This window comes from Danio rerio, chromosome 4 (assembly GCF_052040795.2).
Source record: "Danio rerio strain M-AB ecotype USA chromosome 4, GRCz13ab, whole genome shotgun sequence".
NCBI classification, from domain to species: domain Eukaryota; kingdom Metazoa; phylum Chordata; class Actinopteri; order Cypriniformes; family Danionidae; genus Danio; species Danio rerio.
The window spans coordinates 68,794,855-68,817,933 of record NC_141024.2 but is presented as its reverse complement, the minus strand read 5'-3'; the positions used below and the strand labels follow the sequence as shown (position 1 = coordinate 68,817,933).

Sequence of the window (23,079 nt, the reverse complement as noted above, 5' to 3'; positions counted from 1 at the left end):
TATATATATATATATATATATATATATATATATATATATATATATATATATATATATATACACACACACACACACACACACACACATAAAATCCCTTAATTTCTGTTAAACCGAAATATTTTTTAACATTTCTAATCACAATAGTTTTAATAAGTAGTTTCATTTCTAATGAGTAAATAATATTAGACTAGATATTCTTCAAGACACTTCTATACAGCTTAAAGTGACATGTAAAGGCTTAACTAGGTTAATTAGCTTAACTAGCAGGTTAGGGTAATTAGGCAAGTTATTGTATATCGATGGTTTGTTCTGTAGACAGTCGAAAAAAATTGCTTAAAGGGGCTAATAATATTGACCTTAAAATGTTTTTTAAAAATTCAAAACTGTTTTTATTCTAGCCGAAATGAAATAAATAAGACTTTCTCCAGAAGGAAAAAATAACATTTTCTTGCTCTGACCTATATATATATATATATAAACTAGTTGTAAATTGTGTACAATGTTCCAAGAAAACAGACAAAATTAAAAGAAATAACCTGTCATTTAGTTTTGTTTTATCTTGTGGAATGTTGCTTCCACATAAAAGGGGATATATAGGTGGAATAAAAAGTGTGTCGCCATCCTCGAAATTGTTCTTGTATGTTTTCTTCATCTTTAGTCTTCACAACTGATGCTGGTCCAAACCGGGACTGCAGTAGCCAAATCTAATCCTTGTAGTGGGAACCCTTAAATAAAGCAAGAAACCAAAAGGAGAAAGATTAGCATTGCAGCAGTTCATATTACCACAAATATATATTATTTCTTTCATGACATATAACTGGAGTATGCGTTATGCAAGTGCCTAGCTAAAATGTGTAATTTAATTTAACCTTAAAGAGTGTGTCTGAGCACTAATTTTTAGAAAAGCCATTTGAAAGTTAAATTCCTTGTGAAATCATAATGAATGTTTTTTTGGGGTTTTTAGTATTATTGTGTTAGTATAAATGTGTATCTAAATATATGTCTAATCTTCAGATACCACATTACATGCAAATTAAACTAAGTTTCGTCAACTAAAATGTCACACTGTACACCACATTTAATATATCATAGCTAGGGCCAGGAGGAATCTGCGGATGTTTTTTGCTACTTCTGCTGAAAATTTTGGTGGAAGTCTGCGGATTTCTGCGGAATTATTTTGGGAGTATCATAACTAAAACCTTAATATATGAAATAAAAAAATTATATATTTTTAATTTTATTTAATGTTTAAAATGCAAATCCAATTTGATTCACTTTATTTGGTAAATAAAGCAAGTTTTTCATATAACATATCTAGTAAGACAAAAAATATTACTGTACAAACCTCATTGTACATAAATCAGATGAACATTTTCACATTAGTCAACAATATTATTGAAATAATTAAAAAACTGAATAAATATAGATTTACACACATTTACTCAAGTAAATAAACAGAATTAATGATAGGCTAAACATCTGCGGAGTTCTGCGAAAAATCCGCGTGGGCCTAATCATAGCTTTATTTCTGCTACAAAAAGGTTTTTCAGCAAACAACTTCTATTATATGTAGGCTATAGAGGAGGATATATTAAGAAATTATATATTCAACTCTCTAATTAAATGCAACTGATGCAGCTAATCAAGTCTTTTAGGCTTATTTGAAAACTTAAATGACATGTTGACCACAGTTGGACAACGCTCAGTGAGAATACTTTTTTGCACAAATTCTTTTTGCTCTAAAGAAACATGTCTGATTGTTAGCAATCATCAAAGAGCAAACTTTTTTTTTTTTCAAATAAATACTATGCTCTTAAAAATAAACTTTTCATATATCAAGAATACTAAAAATATGTTTATTTAAAATGTTTTATATTTAAAAAAAAAAACAGCTTGAGGAGAGAATCAGTACATTGGAATACTATTTTTTCAGAAGGATCATGTGACACTATTAATTATATACATTGTATTAAATTCACAGTATTACTGCTTGACTGTATTAATTAAATAAAGCTGACACTATCAGAAGAGAATTTACCATACCAACCTAAAAGCTATGAAACAGTAGTGTATGTTTAAGATGTTACTTACTAGTCCTATTGTTCTTTGGAGAGGTTGTCTTGACAGGAGGATCCCTTCAACGCAGCAGAATTCTCAGCAGACCATCAGCGTACACCAATCTAAGAATAAAATAAGCAATTTGTTAAAAACCAAAAATATATATATTTTATATTTCCAGGTTTATAGGAAAGAAGAAAGCTAAAGCAGATTTAAAATGTAGAAAAAAATAAAACCTATTGACAATTTAATGGCACAACATACCCCAAACTAAGCACGCTCAAATGGTTAATTTACATAAATGACAACTGCTGCTCATTATACCAATAATAACTGTTAAGGATTCATTCATTCATTTTCTTTTGGGCTTAGTCCCTTTATTAATCTGTGGTTTTACGCAGCGGATGCCCTTCCAGCTGCAAACAATACACACTCATTCACACACACTTACACACTATGGTCAATTTTAGCATACCCAATTCACCTATGTCTTTGGACTTGGGAAAACCGGAGCACCCGGAGGAAACCCACGCCAACACGGGGAGAGCATGCAAACTTCACACAGAAACGCCAACTGACCCAGCCGAAGCTCGAAGCAGCGACCTTCTTGCTGTGAGGCAAACGTGTTACCCTCTGCGCCACCATGCTGCCCTGTTAAGGAATCAGATTAATATAAATGAATTGACATGTTTATTTAGTGTCTGACACATTAAATATTGCATTTTTAAATATTGTTTCATTTTAAGATTTATTTCAGAATTAACTATAGAACCTGGATATATCGTCACATTTTCATGCACAGCAGCATTTCCAAGAACAAAGAAAAACAGAATATAGGACAACTGAAAAAAAAATAATAAAAAAAACTCTGACTGAATGCTTTAACTAACTGGCTAGGAATGAGCAGGTATAGGATTCTGGGGGTATAATCTTAGATAAAAATATCACAGTTTCACAGTATTGTGATTACTGCTCTGAAATGTGTTTTTTTTATCTCTGTGTAAAAAACAGCTACTTTTTCCCCATTGAACACAATATGTTTTATTTTAAGAAACATTTAAAATATTTTGTAACAGTAAACATGCCAGGCTAAATAATAATTTAATAAAATAGTACTATCTTCATTAGACTCAAAAACACTGATTTCTTGTGAAGGCATAATGAGCTATTTGTTTTTCAGATGTTTGCTGAATCGTGAGCTGACCAGTAGCTTTTGATGTGGAGGGTCTTTTGCTGCTGTAGATAATGTTGGACTATTTTTTTAAGTCTTTGATAACGCGCTAAAAACCATATACAATGCATCTGGAAAGTATTGATAGCGCTTCACTTTTTCCACATTTTTAATGTTTCAGTTTTATTTCAAAATGGATTAAATTCATTAATTTCCTCAAAATTCTACACACAATCCCCATAATGTGTGTTGACCTGATTTTTATTAATCATTTACAAGTCAATATTGCCTATATGGATTGTAATTTTAACATGTAAAATTGCAGTGTTAAATGCAATGCCATCAAACATTTTAGACGCACCAGTGCAAAAAGCTAGTCTAGAGCACTTGGAATGCTGGTGTAGTTCTAGTTAAATTCAGTTCAGTTAAAGCTGTATATGCAGCCGGTCTCAAGTATAGGATTTAGTATTTAACTAATCTTAACAACTAAACATTTACGAGTCTGTATTAGCCAGCTCATGTACTACAATGTAACAGATACTGTATATTGCCACCTTGATACTCAAGCTTTCTTTAAAATATTTTGTGTTCAACCAATTAATTAATTCTTTCATTTAATTTTTTCAGTGCAATAGTATAGCTTACACTGGTTTATTTGTATGGACCCCCCAAAATAGCGGAGGCCACTTTCTGGCCACCCAAGTATAAATTTCTAGCCTAGCCACTGTGAACTACCTGTCTGTCCTGCTCCAGAACTCTTTGTCGGCTACTTGTATGTGTGAATACAGCTGCACAAATACAGCCTCTGCACATCCTCACCACCAGGAGAACAGAATGACCTGGAAAATATAACCAACTGAAATCAGTTGAAATGTATTTTGTCTTGTGATGATGACACAAAAATAAATTATTTTTCACAAAGGATGTGCTGTTACCTATGAAACGGCCTATAATGAATGATCTTTTGATCCTGTTTCCTTGATGTCATACACTCAGAGATGGTTTGGACATTTGATTGTATCTAAACTGTAATGAATTTAAGTTACAAAAACATTGATAGCAGGACCATTGATCTTGTAACTTATACAAATTGTTAAGTATTGAACAAGTCTGCAACCAAACTAGTCAAGTTAATAATACTAATCTCAACTCAACTATGATTAGTTGTCTTGTTTCTGCTGCCCAGACGGTCTCTCCACCTGCTGATAAAAAAGGAAAAAGTATGGTATTTTTCCAACAATGAAACTGCAAACAACTTAACTATAAGGGGGTAAGCAGTGAGCATATTTTATTATAAGCAATTTACTGAATACTTTGTCACTGGTATTACCTAAAAACCAAACGTCCCAAGTTTGGCTCATAGCTGTCGTGTCCACACATCTGCCCAGTAGCTTGTGGTAATACTGAAGACACTGATCAGCTGGTCCAACTGAGTTTGGAGTTGAACTGCAATCAGGCATCCAACACTGCAAAGAAAGAGAAACTCACTTTGGGTTAACAAATAATGTAATCCCATCCACACATTTCAAGTAATTGTGCAGTTAATTGTCTTATTGAATTTTCTGAGAGCTTATGAATATATTTTGTCTTTCCAAAATAGCATGTACTGAAACACAACATTATATAAATATAATTTAATAAGAGCATGACGTGGTGGCACAATAGTGCTGTTGCCTTACAGCAAGGATGCTGACTCGAGCCTCGACTGGATCAGCTGGCATTTCTGTGTGGAGTTTGCAAATTCTCCCTGCGTTTGCGTGGGTTTTCTCTGGGTGCTCCGGTTTTGCCTACAAGTCCAAAGACATGGGGTACAGGTGAATTGGGTAGGCTAAATTGTCTGTATTGTATGAGTGAGAATAAGCGTATATGGTTGTTTCCCAGTGATGGGTTGCAGCTGGAAGGGCATCCACTGCATAAAACATATGCTGGATTAGTTGACAGTTCATTCCGCTGTGGTTACCCCAGATTAATAAAGGGACTAATCAGAAAAGAAAATGAATGAATGAATGAATTTAATAAGAGTTAAACTGACCTGTTAACATGTCTGTCAGGAGCTGATCTACCTGATATATATATATATATATATTTGTACAAAAAATGGTTCCAGTAGTAACGCTCCTTAAAGTTAAACTACATATTCACATTCCTCATCTGTCTACCGTTACATTATACTAATCACTGTTACATACAGTGGCCGAGAGTGCAAAGAGAGTAATAAAACACAGACAAAGAAGACAACTTTGTCACTTTTTCTATGCTATTTGTGAGATTGTGTATGTTGTCAAACTGATGAAAATGTTTTCTCAATTTACTTTAACCTTTTTGTGTTTATGTTTTTATAACTTGCAGCTGTTGTTAAATTTAAAAGTATTTTAAACATGGATGGACATCTAAATGGATATAGGGCACATATCTCAAAACATTATGAAATATTTACAGATAAATCAATTTTGAATTAAAATGTATATTTATCTTCGGACTTGCATCTCCCTGATCTTTTTAAAAGAACGGCCCCTCGTTTGCTCATCACTGTTTGACAAGTGTCTGGCAGTCAGTCAAAAATATACTTACATATAAAGATGTTCATCAGCTACACAGCACTTAGGTTAAACTTTGACCTCCTTTTCAGTTGATGTGGAAAACAAAAGCAAAAGAAAGAAAAAACAAAACGACTGAATACAAGTTGCATATCATGCCTGTACAAATCAAAATGTATTCATTTAGGGCTTAAATTGACTTGTTTGAGGATGAGTTAAGGTGTAAGGGATGGGTGAACGGTGTAAATATACATGTAATTCATAGCTATGATGTAAAGCTAAATTTTCAGCATCATTACTCAAGTCTTCAGTGTCACTTGATCTTTCAGAAATCTTTTTTTAAGATGTTGATTTAGTGCTTGAGGTTGAACTAATATAACGGTGATTATCAAATGGTGCTGATTTGCTGCTCAAGAAACATTTCTGATTGCTATCAATGCTAAAAACAGATGTGATGACAAATAATGTAGTGTAAACTTTTTTCTAAGATTTAATAAATCAATTAATCATAAAAAAATTAAACAAAATGAAAATCACAAATATTACTTCATTAGCAGCAAATCTGCATATTTATTAAGTTCTGAAGAATCATGTGATCTGAAATTTAATACCACTCACATGTTTCAAAGTCAAAACTTTCTTAAAATAACTGCAATAAAGACAAGTAACAGATGCATAATATATAGACATGTAACATGTGCATAATGATGTGCAATGGAAATTCATATGAATTAATCCTCTGCTTAAAGTTACCTGTCTTTTCTGCATCTCTGTGATCAGCTCCCTTCAGAAATGTAGGAATCTTATGTTATATTTTCTGTAGCAGGGGGTTATTCTCTCACTCCTGAAACCACAGAACACTTTTTTACTTAACATTTGTTTAAGATACCATGAAATATCAAAACACGATTGAACTTTTGATTCACGGTCCTTTACAGTACAATGCGTATTTTAGACTACATATGGAGTGCATTCAATAAAACATTGACAAAACCTCTCATCTACACATAAAGAATAAATAAAAGCCAAAACTTTAACAAACAAGTTTAACAAGAGCTAACATTAAGTAAGTTAACGTAATATTACCCCGACGCTAACGTTACCAGTGCTAATATGCTAACGGACTTTTACGAAGACTTACCACTCTTATATAACATAATATTCAACTGAATATTCATCAATTGCCAATAATAAATGTGTGAGGAACAGTTTTATTTAGTAATTGCTTTGTTTTAGGGACTAAACTTACCTGAAAACAGTCAAAACGGCAGCTTAAGAGAAGTCGTGTTGTGTCTTTATGGTGGCGTCGTGTCGTGTTGTAGCTTCGTTTCCCATAGCAACATCCTCTCCGCTCCAGTGTTGGAAGCAAGACGCGCGCGCGCACATTAAAGTCTTGCAGTATTACATTTATAAACATGATCACTCCATAGACAATTTAAATAATAACCTTGTATTTTATATCTTGAATTTAAAATGTATTTAGCAGTTTTATATACGCTATTATCTTTAAGACGAGCTTTATAGCCTACTAAACTGTTACAAAACAAACACTTTATTTGTGCATTCACTGTCAAAAATAAATAACCAATAAATATAAATGCAAGTATATATAAAACAAAGATGTCACTCTGTAAAAAGGTGTTTATTTTAATTAAACTGCCGAAATGCAGAACATACTTGATTTTTACACTGGGAAAAATGTATTAGAAAAAGCCACAATAAAAAAAAAGCAAACAGCAGTTAACACCAGAAAAAAACAACGTTTTCATTATTAAAGCATAACAATAAAACTTTTTATATTTTAATGAATTGAAATCATGTATTGTAGGCATTTTGGTCAGTTTTACTGCATTAATGTAGGCTATTTAAAGCTGGACCGACCAACGCAGTTCACATGATGCATGTCGCGTTTGTCTAATTTATTATGCACGCAAAAACTTACTTGTAAACCAAATATGTTGCCGGATTCTTTCATGGGCATGAGAGATAAAGTGCTTATGAAGTGCTTCGTCGGCCTCTGGTCGTTAACCGACGCAGAGCCGACGTTTGTTGAGCTGGAACAATAGAACACACGACCGAACGATCATGCGTATGTTTGGCCGACCATATACCGATGTTAGAATTAAAGGGGCCGACGTGTTGACCTTCGGCCGACGTCGGCCCAACGTATGTGTGCTGTCTGGGTAATTTTGTTCAGGTCATTTGTGGTATTTTGTTTCTTGCTCAGACTTTTACCTGATTTCTGCTTGTTAATGACTCATATAAAGAAACTGTTGGAGCAAGTGTTGAAGAGAAGTTATTTTGTTTCTGTTCATTGTTTTATTCATTTTGTACAGGACATTTTTTAATGTTTTGTTCATTTTAAACAGGATGAAGTGTCCAAACACACAGAAAAACTCCTGCTGAAGTGACTGATCTCCACACTGTTATAAAGATGGCGTTTATTAAAGAGGAGAGTGAAGATGTGAAGATTGAAGAAACATTCACAGTCAAGCAGGAAGATCTGCAGGAACAAACAGGTTGGTTTTCATTCTTAAAGACCAACTCAGTCATTTGATCCTCATTCGGATATATTTTAATAATAATAATACTAAATTAAATCCATCTTGCAGCCCTGAGAGTGCTGCCTAGTTCTCCTAAATGCACATAAGCACTCATTGAAAGACAGAAATGAGTTTCTTTCTTGTTCTTATCTCTTTTGACATTCTTTTATGTATTATTAGTCTCTTATTTTATCTACCTTCTTAAGGTTATTGCTTTTCTTGTTCTCTTACTGTTTGTAAAGCGTCCTTGAGCACTGGCGCTATATAAAATAAAAACATTAAATTTAAAAAAATAGTTTAACTGAGTTGACAATATTTGACCTACAGTTTTCTCATAGAAGATATCTGCTATTACAGTGATAGTGTTGGCTTAGTACTTTCCATTTGCATATGTCACGTTGATCACAATTCCTTTTTTTCATCAACATCTTTATGAGTTTAAACTTTTTTATAGTAGTTGTTGCTAGTTCTCACATATATTATCTGAGTTAGAATTACATCTTTATTATAATAACTAATTTCCAGGGCTATTGTGTTTACACAGGGTTTCTGCTGGGTCTTAAAATGTCTTAAATTTCAAAATCTAAAATTTTAGGCCTTAAAAAGTCTTAAATTTACTAAAATGTTTCGTTGTAGGTCTTAAAATCTTGTTTTAAACAAGTCTTCATTTTCATTTGTTCATGTTTTGCTACCCAAACTGGCCAAAACCCATACAATCACCAACAATCCATCTCAATAAAACCTTAAACTTTTTATTCAAAAAGGTCATTTTAACTTTATTTATCATAATGGTTTAATTATTTAACTTACAATAACATTTGTTTAAATGTGCTCCATGTATTTACTGCTGAGGACATCGACCTGGACAGATTGTTGTGCATAGATTTAGTTTATTATAGCTTTTAAAACTTTTAAAACGTTTATTCATTTTTTTATTATTTTTTCCAAGAAAGTTCATGTTTGTAAAAGTGTATGGATATAAGTGAAGCTTGCTTGTTTTTACACAATATTTAAAATCTTTTGCTAAGAAATATATAAAATATTGTATTTTTTTATTATTCATTTATTATTGTGTTATTAAATGTATAAAATTATAATATTTTTTGATAGAACAAATAAAAATCTTTTCCATCTGGGCCATTTGAAAAATTATTTTGCCTTTAGCCCTTTATGAGTCTAAAGGTTCATTCATAATGGTCTTAAAAATGTCATAAAAGTCTTGCTTTTTACTTGGCGAAACGTGCAGAAACCCTGGTTTAAATTATATTATTTATAATAACTTATATTATTTCATTTTTAACAATAAATTAAATTACACAGCGGACACAAACTTACATTCAGTCAGGCAAATTAAAAGTCTCATTGCCTCGTCAATCAAATTAATCAAGCTCTATCCATGAATAAAACAATAGGCTATTTTATTATTTTTAAGATTTTAGATGACTGGTTAGTTATTATGTCACACATTATTGTATTCACGTCAATGAAAAAAATAACTATAATAAATAAAATATCTTCGTAAGAATGTGATGAGTTATTCACTTCTCTGCCAAAATGGCAGGGGAGAGTCATGAAATTTCTAAGCCAGTGGTGCTCAACCCTGTTCCTGGAGATCGACCTTCCTGCAAAGTTCAGCTTCAACCCTGATTAAACACACCTGAACCAATTAATTTGGACCTGAACAGCACTTGATAATTACAGGCAGGTGTATTTGATATGGGTTGCAACTGAAATCTGCAGGGAGGTCGATCTCCAGGAACAGAGTTGGACACACCTGTTCTAAGCTATTACGCTAATGCTAGCATTCTGGCTGATCACCTACTGCACCTTTAACAGCAGCTCAGATTAGAGACTAGAGGCTATTCCAGAAAGCTGGGTTAACTTCCCATCTGCTATCTACCCGAAACCTGCTTACCGTGAGTTATGTCGGTTCTAAAACGGCTGATAAGAGTTAGTTAAATCAACCTCCTGAAGATAACAGTGGGTTAATGCATGCGCACGGCGCATACCTGAAGGCATTCTCAGCAGATCGCCAAAGTCACGAGTCACCATAGAAAGTCACTGTGAGTAAAAAAGACCAGCGCACTTTACAGAGGTGGAGGTTTTAAACACAGATTACACATCTGCATCAATGAAAGAAATATAATATAAGAAATAGATTTAAAAAAGAAATAATAAGAAAATTTGTTAGTTCATTAAATTACAATTGCCACCCTCCCTTTTATTGTAATAAAAAATTTTACTTCTCTTTAACAACCTTTTTTAGTATGTTATGTAACCATTCATGCATTTAATTTTCCTGCCATTAATTTCTTAAGACCACAATACAAATGTGTATTGACTAAAAAGGCTTATAGAAATTGTAATCCTTCTGGAGCTAGAGGAACTCTATCTAAAGACATAATTAAACACAGAAACATTCTCTGAAAAAATATTATTTGATTACTTGAGCTGTATTAAACACTCTAGAATATTCTTTCTGTCATGCAGCTGATAGAAAGGAGGCTGAGGCATGTCTAACTGCTGTGGGCCACCAGGTGGAGGAGCTGCTCTGTCCTTTAATAAAGGCTCATCAGGGGTTGAGTTCTTTGACTTAAACCACACAATCTGTCACTGTTGTAAGTGATTGTTGTCTGGTAGTTTTAGGTTGTTTTTTGCTTTTTGTTTTACATGCAGACAAAGTTATTTCTGCCTCAACTAACAAGCAGTGTAAGAATTTGTCTGCACTTTTCCATATTTGAATTTCACTATTGTATCACAAAGAAATCAATCCATCTAATTTGTCTGCTTGGGTCACTGGGATTTCCTCTGGATCAGGCTGCAGGTAGGGTGTCATCATATAAGGCAGAAAAGGGTATCCTCTGTCCTCTAGCAAGTAACAATGTAGTGCCCAGTAATGATTCAATTTTATAATACAAATTTAGTTAGGAATTTAAAAGGAACATTGTGTAAAGCAACATTTGTTTTTTTCTATATTTGTATTATACACTTGAATCAGTTGCTCTCTGAGATCAGCCATTTAGCCTCAACATAGTGATGAGGTGGGTCATCACTCAAAACAGTTCAGTGTCAGGCATAAAGTACAGATGGTCCTACACGCTATTGCCACATTGTACAGTTGCCTAAAATGCCCTGACGTGAAAACAAAGACCTGCACTGTATGTTTTCTATGGTAAGCACAAACCCGCAGTTTGTCACGTTTGATTTCAAAAGGTTTGTTAAATGCATTAACGATTCTTTTGAAAAACAACAATGTTCATTCAAATATACAGTTGGTTATGAAAAGAACTATGCACTTATAACTAGGGTTGGGTATCATTTGGGATTTTTTCCAATACCGGTGCTAAATCGATACTTTTAAAACGGTACCGGTGTCAAAACAGTGCCTGAACTGATACCTTTTAGCCACAAAATTAATCGGAAAAAAAAAAAAATATATATATATATATATATATATATATATATATATATATATATATATATATATATATATATATATATATATATATATATATTTTTTGTATCATTATAATTGAACAATATAAGCATATATTTATAATACGTTTAAAGTAGATATCAATTCATATTTTATATATTTGAATTGCACTCATATATTTCTTTTGATCAATTGTTTGTTAGCGTAAATGCAAGATTTGCATTAAGCTATTAACATTGCATTAGCTTACTACTAACTAGTGGAAAGGCTGTCATCAAAATCAGGGAACACCTTTTTTCTGGGTTTGGGGCTTGTGACTACTTTGACATGGACATCAGTGATCTAATGTTTTGCCTTAATCTGAATAAGACAATAATATGATTCAGATGTTTACATGAGTAGCTTTTTGAATGTTACATTCATGATTCCCAATTCCATGTTATAGCACATTGACCAGTAACATCATTGTGTCACCAGCCTAATGTTTACTCCGCAGTTTGTGTCTGTGGTCCTTTAAGATAATCAAAAATCACTGTTTACATATCAGAGTACTGTCTTAATCATATTAAAATCAGAGTATTGGTGTCCATGTAAACGTACTCAAATAATGTGCCAGATGATGTCACAAGCTGTCAGAGATGGTCCATTCCTCACCTTTAAGGTGATTCCATATCCCCCACTAACCCCCCCCACCCCATTTTATAAGTTTGACGTGTTTCTCTCTTACACGCAACTTTTGTAAAGCATCTGTTGCATGTTGGTGTGTTAGAATCATTGCTTGTAAAATAAAGCCATGCTGTAGAATGCTTAGTTTAGGCAAATTAGATGAACGCACTCATGCGTGTTGATGAAGTGAGTCGCTCGCCGCATGTGCCGTACTGCACGCTTTGCATTCTATAAGCTACAATAACAAACGTCTGACATCCGTATCCCTCAAAGCTGTTTAGAATTAAACATTTAGAGGTAGTATGACACAACGCTTACTTATGAGTGCCTTTAATGCACCCCTTTGTGCTTCTTAAGGGTGTCACACAGTAGATGCGCCACTCAGAGCCGTGGCATGGCGTGCACATGACAGTTGATAGTATCACACACCAGACGTGCACATTCGCATGTTATTTAACCCTCCTGTCGTGTTCGCATCCTACCCCTTACTTTAGTGTTCCCATTGACCGGTCTGTTTTAACTGCTCTTATATTAGCACAAAGATAATTTTTCTCCACCAAATTTTTATTCAACATTTTTTACCTGTGAACAATGTCTCAAAGTAGTGTTTACATAAATTTACAGAATTAGACATAAAATAACTGCGATGAAAATAAAAATAGGCGCTGAAAATATATTACAAAATGAACAATAGATGACTGGAATCAAAATACTTTGTTTCATTACTAATAGACAGCTAACTAAGAAAACTATCACAGGGTCTGACCAAAGAAATTGAAATTTTAATCCATCTGAATGATTTATCAACCAGCAAAGCACGAACAAAATGCTGTCCTTTTCTGTGTTCTGAGAGATCAAATTTTCAGTCCTTCAAGTATACTAATATAGGGAATAGTGATTGAGGCTATATATGGTAAGCATGACCACACAACTAGCTCTAGTTATACTTTAGCCATTTTTGAGCGAGATAATAATGGTCTAATATAATAAAATAATTGTTGCTAAACTAAAAGTGCTCCTGCTAGACTCAGAGATTGGCTGAACGAAAGAAAGAAAGGAAACAAGATTCCTTCTCTGTGTTTTTTCCAGAGAGAAAAATAAATAAATAAATAAATATAGAAAGACACACACAGATGGATTCACATAACAGACACCTGTTTAGTCTGTGAAGATATGATACACTGTGTTATCAGGAAGCTGATTCAAGTTAGAGGATCCAACACTTTAATAGCAATTCATAACTTATTGGTTTAGTAGTTAATCCATATGAATTTGTATGATCTCATTCATATAGTTTTGTACAATTTGCTTATCGCCTATGACGATTGGGTTTAGAGGTTGGGTTGGGTGCCATGCCTCCTTTTATAATTTATACAATTTTGTACGACTGAACTCATATGAATTAGCCACTGAACTGACAAAACGTAAAATAGTTATGTTTATTTGTGAGATCAGGCTGGAGGATCAGCACATAAGCGCGTAAAAGAGATGTGTTCCTGCAAAAGACACTGTTCAGTCTGAAATGAGTGAGTGAGTGAGTGAGTGGGTGGGTGAGTGAGTTGAGGTTGTGTGTGGGTGGATGTTTTCTGTCAGATGGATGAATTTAATCTGGATACCTATTTATTTCCTATGGCGGTCACTTTTGACCGGGAACACAACAGGTTTAACAAGGTTGATTTAAAACACTCAAAATTCAATGAAAGAGGTGCTCATCACTTTTATATGTTTAAGTGCATAGTGTGGAGGATTTCATTAGGCCATGAGGCTATCAGATGTAAAACACAATATTTATGAGTTATTTAAGTTGTAAATCGGTCAGATTTGACCCGAACACGACAGGAAGGTTAAAATGAAACTATTTAGATGCCGCTCTGTGGCATGGCAGAAATATGAATAGTCATGAGTCGTGCCTGGGCGCCGCAGACAGCCAATGACTTGCTAATTCATGGCGTTGTGCGTCGCCGAGCGGCGCTTCTGGTGCGCAACCTGCTTACATTCTTGTTGCAGCACCGAAATTAGGCACCGAAATTCATACGCTGATTTGATCCGGTGCATACCGTTTCCAAAGGTATGGCACTGGGTTTCGATACCCAACCCAAGTGAATATAGGTCTATATAATCACCTTGCAATTTTTAAATCATAGCTTTTTTGCTTTGAGTATAGACTATTTAATTCATAAGAGCAGTTCAATCTTTTATGAAGTTTGCTGTATAAAAATATCACCTTTTAAAATATTTATAATTATCAGCCTATATATATCGGCTATCTGCCTTTAAGTCTAAAGAGTTGTTGGTATCGGCCAAAAAATCCATATCGGTGCATCCCAAGTAATTATGAATTATGAACATCAAATCTGTGTCTTATCAATATGACCAAAGTAACTTTTATAATCAATTATGTAAGAAACTCTGAAAACTAGACTGACACAGTTTCAATTTATTATAACTTCTATGTTAAGTGGCTTTGACACAATTTACATTGTAAAAGCACTAGATAAATAAAGATGAATTGAATTGAATCTGCTTAAATGTGGACTAAACACAATATGATCTGATTTTTTTTTTACATTTAATGTGCATCAAAAATACAGTGTGTGTAGCCAATGTTTCCAGTGTCTTTTCACTTTTCAGCTTTTGATGAGAGTTTTTAAGACTTAATGAAAACTAATGTTTTATTTATTTATTTCAGACTTAATTGAAGAGAATAAGGTGAGTAAAGAGGAGAAACATCATATCAAAATTGAGGAAAAAACTAATTTACAGACTGATGGTATTTTGAAAAGGAGAGACAAGAATCGTTTAACCTGCACTCAGTGTGGAAAGAGTTTTGGAAAACAAAGCAATCTTAAAATTCACATGAGGATCCACACCGGAGAGAAACCATTCACATGCACTCAGTGTGGCAAGAGTTTTAACTGCTCATCACACCTTAAACTACACATGATGATTCACACTGGAGAGAAACCATTCACATGCACTCAGTGTGGGAAGAGTTTAATCCGCTCATCATCCCTTAATCAACACATGAGGATCCACACTGGAGAGAAACCATTCACATGCACTCAGTGTGGGAAGAGTTTCAGCTACTCATCATACCTTAAACAACACATAAGAATCCACACTGGAGAGAAACCATTCGCATGCACCCTGTGTGGGAAGAGTTTCAGCTGCTCATCACACCTTTATCACCACATGAGGATCCACACTGGAGAGAAACCATTCTCATGTACTCAGTGTGGGAAGAGTTTCAGCTGCTCATCATCCCTTAATCAACACATGAGGATCCACACTGGAGAGAAACCATTCACATGCACTCAGTGTGGGAAGAGTTTCAGCCGACCACCATACCTTAATTTACACATGATGAGCCACACTGGAGAGAAACCATTTACTTGCACTTAAGCCGCTGTCACACTGGACTTTTCTCCCCATAGACTTCCATTTATAAGCACACATATGCGTCATATCGGAAATGGAAGTTCGTGTGTCAAGTTTCACAGTTCACTGCATTGCAAAGTTCAAGCTTGGTGAACTCTGACCTGCAAAATCGCATTGGTTGAGTGAGTGAGACCAATCGAAGATCAAAACATGACCTCTCTGGATAGAAATGTAAAATATGGACCAATCGCTCACTTTTTTTTAATGTCTAATCATCTTGTTTAATCCCACCCCTTTTCGCAGTACCGTTCAACGGAATATCGCATGCATAAACTCTAGTGTGACCGCAGCTTCGGTGTGGGAAGAGTTTCAGTAACTCCTCAGACCTTAATAAATGCATAAAGACCCACACTGAAGAGAAACTATTCACATGCACTCAGTGTGGGAAGAGTTTAAACCGATCAGCAAATCTTAATAAACACATGAAGATTCACACTGGTGTGAAAGACTATATGTGCTTTGAGTGTGAGAAGACTTTTATTACAAAGTGCACAAGACGTTTCACATTGGAGAGACTGTACAAGTGTTCACACTGTGACAAGGTTTAATCAGTTAACACATCTGAAAACAGAAGAGGATTCTCTGGAGAGAAACTGTACAGATCTGATCAGTGTTTACAGAATTTCACTCATTTGGTTTAAAATGTTTGAAAAGGCTGAGTGACGATTTACTGTTTTCCAACACTCCTACACTGCAGTAGGTGGGGTTGTAAATGTTTTGCACTCATTGCGTTTACCCTGAACACAATGATGGCGGCTGAGAGAAGAACAGTTTCATAAACATCTGGCAAAGAGCACCTCTGCAGCTTAAAATCTCTTTGCAAGTGATTGTACAGGTGCGGATACATCTGTACTCCACTCTTCAGTCTATTCATGTAGCTGGTGTTGTTTTGGATGATGTTCTCTGTCTGACTCCCTGAATGAGAAACAAATCACTGGGAAGACACCCTACATCAAAGAAGGTGGAGCTCCAGGACGGTTGGTTTGCAGTATACCAAGGCTTTACGTTTAGAAAGTCCATTCAATTGTCCTGTGTTGCATCTTTTATTACTAAAGTTTCTTTACTTTTAGGTTTAAAGAAGTGGTCCAATATGATATCATATTTTAAACTTTAGTTGATGCTTAATGTAGCTCTGTGAACATAAACAACATCTCTGAATGTAAAAAGTTCTAAGTTCAATGCAAAGGGAGACCTTGGTTTTTACAGAGTTAGCTTAGCAAAGCCTACAATGAACAAATTTTGGGGACTACAAAAAATACTTCTGCCCCCTGTGAGATCACAAAAGTTCGTTACTGCGAATCCAAACTGAGCAGGTAAGGCCCTTGGCCAGAGGTGCTGTAACGTTATAGCAGAGATGAAGCTAAAAATGCGTCTAAACGCTGCTATTTCCACAGAGCTTCGTCCGTTTCTGTATTTAAGCTTCCAAAGGACATGACACAAAGACAGAAGTGCTTACAGTTCAATATGAATTATGTTCCAGAGAATTATAAAATACACAGCAAGCATGATTTGACAAAACAGCTTCAGAATCTCTCCCAGTTCAGTGCTGGATTCGGCTAAAATCTCCTCAAAGCAGAAGCTGTCAGGTACAACCAGTCAGTGTTTTTATTAGTTAAAATTGATCATGACATGTATAGTGTCTAGCGTTAACGGTATGCTGTAGCAACGATGTAAACAATGGGTAAAGCTGCTTTGCGGGCAAACGATTTTGCTACAAATTCATATTTATCAGTCAAACTGCTGTGAATACACACACACACACACACACACACACTCCACCAGCACGTTCGTGTCTCTTATGTGTGTGCGCGTGCGCGACTGGCTGCACTGATTGTCCTCAGGCAGCTTTTTTATGCATTACACATCTCAGATAATGAAGTCACAAAAGATATGTGAATGATTCATATTACACCTGCATATTCCGGATACATGTAAAAGCCGTCATGTTACGCGTTGAGTTTAAAAAATACAGTGCTAGCAGCAGAAAAATAAATCCAGGCTCAAACAGGTAGCATCCCACATCTTGTGCTTTATTCTTCTGTCACAATATATAACAGAAAATAACTTAACCGAGCATCAGAGAAAAAGAAAGTCCCGCACACATGCGCTTGTTACAGAAAGTTCACACATTCACACACACACACACACACATAGACGCACACGCTATTAAAGGAGCCGCACCCCATTTACATTTGTTACAGACAATTGTCAGATTTTATTTTAGAGAGCAGGCAGGAGGTTGACTGAGGTTTACACAGCAGAAAAGTGTGTGCTTTTACGGGCGTGACGTGGAGCTGATTCGCCAATCGCAGCACATTATATTGATGACCAATCAGAGTCACTTAAGGGCGGGCCTTTCAGAGGAACTAGGAAATTTGACAGTCGTTTTCATGTTAGCTGAGTAGCTGTGTAATCAAAGTGAGATATATAAAAAAATAACATGATTTCCTTTAAGTGAAACATGAGCACACATTGCTTTGCATCTTATAAACACAACCAAGCCTTAAAATTACATTGTGGACTACCCCTTTAATGGCTGGAGTGAGTGTTAACGTTTCTAATTTGCTTATGTTTTGCTGTGGATATATGAATGGTCTCGTTAAAAAGTTATTGTTCTAAATCATAATTGGTGCATTGGTGGTAATAGTCAAATGCAAGCTTTCCCAAATTACTGTCAGAATTTTATTTAAAAAAATAAATAAATAAACATAAAAAAACTTTTGTTTTGTTGACCTGTTGGTTGAGGCTAATACAATTACTCCTGTTTTCCAATGTACACATAGGCCGGTATAAGATTCTGGTATGATAACCTTGAATAAAAAAAAATAAATCAGTTTCTCAATATTGTGATTACTGCTCTAAAATATATTCTCTTTAAATGTATGGATAAAAACAAAACCTTTTCCCTTTTGAGCATGATATATTTTATTTTGAGAAACATTTAAAAGTTTTTTGGAATAGTAAAGATGGTAATAGTAAAGAATAAAATTCATTTAATAAATGAATTATTGACTTCTGATTTCTTTATTAGCTTCGGAAACTTCTTTACATTTTTAAATGGCATCTTTGTATATCTTTTGTGCTGAAGATACTGTTGTCCTAAAAAAAAAAAAAAAAAGTAATAAAAAACAAAGGAAAAAAAACTTTACATATGCTGTCGGATCGATATGGCAGAAACCTTTGGCAGTTTAAAACCTTGACTTTTCCAAACTGCGGTATACATTGAAAATGGTTATTGTCCCTTGTCTATTTAATTGTATTAAAACATTAATGTGTGTATAACTATGTAAACCAAACTCTAACACACATTTTAATTTCTACTATTGTGTGTGTGTGTGTGTGTGTATATTTATATATATATATATATATATATATATATATATATATATATATATATATATATATAAACCATTAGACTAGAACAGACAATGTGTTTATGTGTTAGAGTTAGGTTTATATGGTTATGCAAATAAGTTAAGAGGCATTTATTCATTTACTGGATTTTGCATTTTTTAGAATAACGCCACAGAATAATTTTAAGTTAATTTACCATTTTAAATAACTGTGTCGTAGTCTTAGATGATCATAAATGCAATGGAGAATATTTGAGGTATGACTGAATCAAGGGAAATGGTAATATGTGTGGCACATAATAAATGGATTTGAGTTTCTGTGGTGTCAGAGCGCCATCTGCTGGTTGATGTCAGTAGCGGAAAGTGTTGCTTTCAGTTTCACTTTCATTTGGAAATTAACAGCGTTAAAGGGTTTTAATAGTTTAGATAATTCCATCAAGGGTAATACCCTGTAAGCACAATTTTTGTTAACTGATTTGATAAATGTAACGATTTATTCTGTTAAAGAATAGTTTTATTTTGTATAACTGCTCAATCATGATGGCTGATTTCATCAGGAGAGCATTATTATGTGCTAAAACACACTGCACAAGATTTGTATGAGAGAGTCAAAGAGATTTCTTATTCACTGTTTTACAAAAAAAGAATCAAGACAAAAGAAGACAGATCTTCAAACTGCATCTGTGGTTCTTTATGCTTTTATGTTGCTGACTGAACAGTCAGGCAGCCAGTGTCAGTGAGGCCAGTACAAACGTTTTTTTTTTTTTTTTTTTTTTTTAATAATTGTCGTTTTAAATGTCTTTTATTCTTGTGATTCAAAGCTGCATTTTTAGCATGGAGAGCTGCTGTTTTTCTATGATCAGATGTTATTGGTACAAAATTACTAAAAATGATTCTTACAATTATTAAAAAGAAAGTTCAAAGTAATCATTTGTTTAACATTGCAATATTTTTTAACATTGTACATGTATTAATAATGTTTAAAGTATTGCAAACTATTTAGAAACTTATTATTTTGAACTTTCATTTTTATCATTTTCACAAAACACACATGGAGATTTAAAATTCAATGTAAGAGATTTAACAAACAGCTTTATTACAGAAAGTAAACTAAATAAATTACAGTAAAAACAACTTAGTTACTGAATTGTTCATTTAAACTGACTTTAATTAATTGAAAATCCTGGATGATATAATTAGAAATAGAGAGATTATTCAGAATGATGGAGTAACAGCCACCTTTATCTCAAGTAGAAAATTTTATTCTCAGTTTATCTAAAACCAGTAAAGCTTGGCCATGAATTACATTGTCTTGAAGCTCTTTAGTTGACAAAGAAGTTCTACAGTGAACTACTGAATACACCTTTTTAAGTTCACAGCTGTCACAGTCAGACCAGGTAATCCAGCCTTCCTGATTCCTCATCTGGTCATCGTCCTGTTCGTCTTTGTTTCTGTTCCAAGACCCACCACTGTAACAAAAATAACCCACCACTGCACCCACAATAACCCAGCACTGCAGGGGGCTAGCACTGTAAAACAGCATGGTGGTCTTGCACCCATTTGTTCAAGACTTTGAAACTCTTGAAACACATGGTGTATACATTGAACAGTTAGTAGATTGTGTGAAAGGAAGTGTATTGTCATCTGATAATCTAGGTGCTCATTCAATTTGCAGGATTACAGGAGAGTTCCACTGTTAAACACATATGTCGATTTTGAATTGCCAGGAGGTGTGAAATCCAGAAAAAGGGGGTCCAGTCAGGATCATACAAATTGAAAACTAAAGAGGAACATGCCAGGCAAATTCCTGAAGTAATACATGACAAAGTTTTTAGTAAACAGTTGGGAAAAAGTATCTTCGATAAAAAATACAGACTGGAATGTATTTTCAACAGAAATATTCTGTAAACTGAATATAAGAATGTTAAAAACAGCAGATTACTGGCAACCACAGCTGCCGGTATTTTTCCGTAAAATCAAGAAAGGAAAAATAAAACAGCAAAACGTTTTTTGTGTCACCATTGTGGAGGATAGTAGTGTCTGTGTTCAAGTACAAGATGACCTGAAAGTATTTGATGTTATGCTGCATCTTCTTCTGTTTAAAGGTAACTGTGTAGTTACTAATGCAGTCAAAATCTGGTCGCTAACTGCAATCACACATGAACATATTAATACATCTAATGACTTTACACTTTTGTGCACTAAGCTATGATTTTTTAAACTGAACATTGTATCAGTTCATGAAATATGGTTATTTTTTGTAAATGTATACAGAAAAATTCTGGCAAGCACAATTTTTTTGTAAATTTAACAGATATTTTGCTCTATAAGAGTTTGCTAATTAACACTCTCTTGGTGTTGATAATGTTATCACTTTCAAATAGTGGTTCCCAAATAAACTCTGAGGGAGTGTTCATTTTAACTCCAAGGTAGTTAAACCTACTATCTAAAATTTGCAGTGTGTCTACTAAAATGCACAACATATTAGTTTGTTTATTGCCAACATTATTGTGAACAGTGTTTGCTTTACAAGGTAACTTTTTATTCATTGAGTCACTATGGTTACTTCTAATGTTTGAGGGAAGTGCATTTATTTTGAACTTTGATCAGAATTACCTGTGCATTCAGTTCATACAATATATAATATTATATATAAATATAAATAATATGATATAATGCATATTAAATTAGGGCGGCGCAGTAGGTTGTTCTGTTGCCTCACAACAAGAAAGCCGATGGTTCGAGCCTCGGCTGGGTCAGTTGGCATTTCTGTGTGGAGTTTGCATGTTCTCCCTGCGTTCGCGTAGGTTTTTTTCTGGGTGCTCCAGTTTCCCCCACAAGTCCAAAAACATGCGGTTACAGGTGAATTGGGTAGGCTAAAAAATTGTCCATACTGTATAGGTGTGAATAAGTGTGTATGAATGGTTTTCCAGTGATGGGTTGCAGCTGAAAGGGCATCCACTGTGTAAAACATATCCTGGACAAGTTGGCAGCTCATTCCGCTGTGGTGGCCCCTGATTGATTAAAGGAATGAATGAAATATTAAATTAATTTCTTATATTGGACACATTCCAGTCAATCAGAATCAATAATTTCAACAGACCATGGAACTTATTATTTAATGCAATAAACAAAAATTCTATATTTTTGTCATTATTATGATTATACAACTTTGATGTTCTTGATTATAGAATTCACCTTTTGCTGTTGAAGCAGCTCTTAAAATGTTTAAACTATTTTCTTGTTCATTTTTTGATCACTATTTTTAGGTGAGAATTGGCCCCAATAATTCAATCACAGGTGAACAGTTTTCCCATTGCATTGGACTGACCCCAAAAAGGCCAGAAAAGATCTACTAGTAGCCGTGTTTGGAAGGAACAACCTTTGGTACACACTGCTACAGTGGCAAATGTTCAAAGGCCTTCAGAGACAAAGCAGTTAAGCCACGACTGGACTCCAAAAAGTCTGTGACATCATCGGTAAGTTTTTTTCCTAAAAAAATATTTTGGAAATACTGTCATATTTTAAGATATTAAAAATTGTATAATTACACTCAGCACTTTGCTATCTACTTTAAAAACTATGTCAGGGCTTGAAATTTAGCATTAAAATAAATTTGACAATTATTTGTCAGAGTATTTGTCACTTGGCAGATGGAAAAAAATATAAAAGAAATTTCAAATAAAATAAGTCTACATAAATGGTATTAATTAAGTATTAATTATGGTCAGACATTTATAAATTTATAAATATTTAAATATGTGTGTTATGTGGAGTCAGGTTTAATTTTTGCTTTGCTAGTTATTAGTTTTGTTAAACAGTTTAGATTCATCTCTTAAATCAAATATAAAGTAAACATTTTTAAATGTACATTTTT

At 34.1% G+C, this 23,079-nt stretch overlaps 2 long non-coding RNA genes and 1 other non-coding gene across 8 annotated transcripts; 1 reads left to right on the top strand and 2 right to left on the bottom strand.

The window, feature by feature from the left end:
- Positions 1-74: 74 nt before the first annotated feature.
- Positions 75-7,116, bottom strand: LOC141381868 (uncharacterized). 6 transcript variants are annotated; one of them, XR_015942802.1, is made up of 11 exons: positions 7,016-7,116; positions 6,520-6,610; positions 5,801-5,850; positions 5,262-5,292; positions 4,909-5,016; positions 4,560-4,695; positions 4,165-4,431; positions 3,965-4,068; positions 2,534-2,709; positions 2,092-2,180; positions 75-725 (listed from the first exon to the last, which is right to left on the bottom strand). It is a non-coding gene; the product is annotated as an uncharacterized LOC141381868 (long non-coding RNA). The 6 variants fall into 6 exon arrangements; XR_015942801.1 differs by lacking the exon at positions 5,262-5,292 and having other exon boundaries at positions 4,909-5,207; XR_015942799.1 differs by lacking the exon at positions 5,262-5,292.
- Positions 7,117-7,991: 875 nt separating this feature from the next.
- Positions 7,992-18,679, top strand: LOC100001152 (uncharacterized). The gene is made up of 3 exons (XR_015484236.1): positions 7,992-8,048; positions 8,136-8,285; positions 15,101-18,679. It is a non-coding gene; the product is annotated as an uncharacterized LOC100001152 (transcript).
- Positions 11,847-18,950, bottom strand: LOC147845250 (uncharacterized). The gene is made up of 3 exons (XR_015484388.2): positions 18,483-18,950; positions 15,642-18,092; positions 11,847-15,558 (listed from the first exon to the last, which is right to left on the bottom strand). It is a non-coding gene; the product is annotated as an uncharacterized LOC147845250 (long non-coding RNA).
- Positions 18,951-23,079: the final 4,129 nt, after the last annotated feature.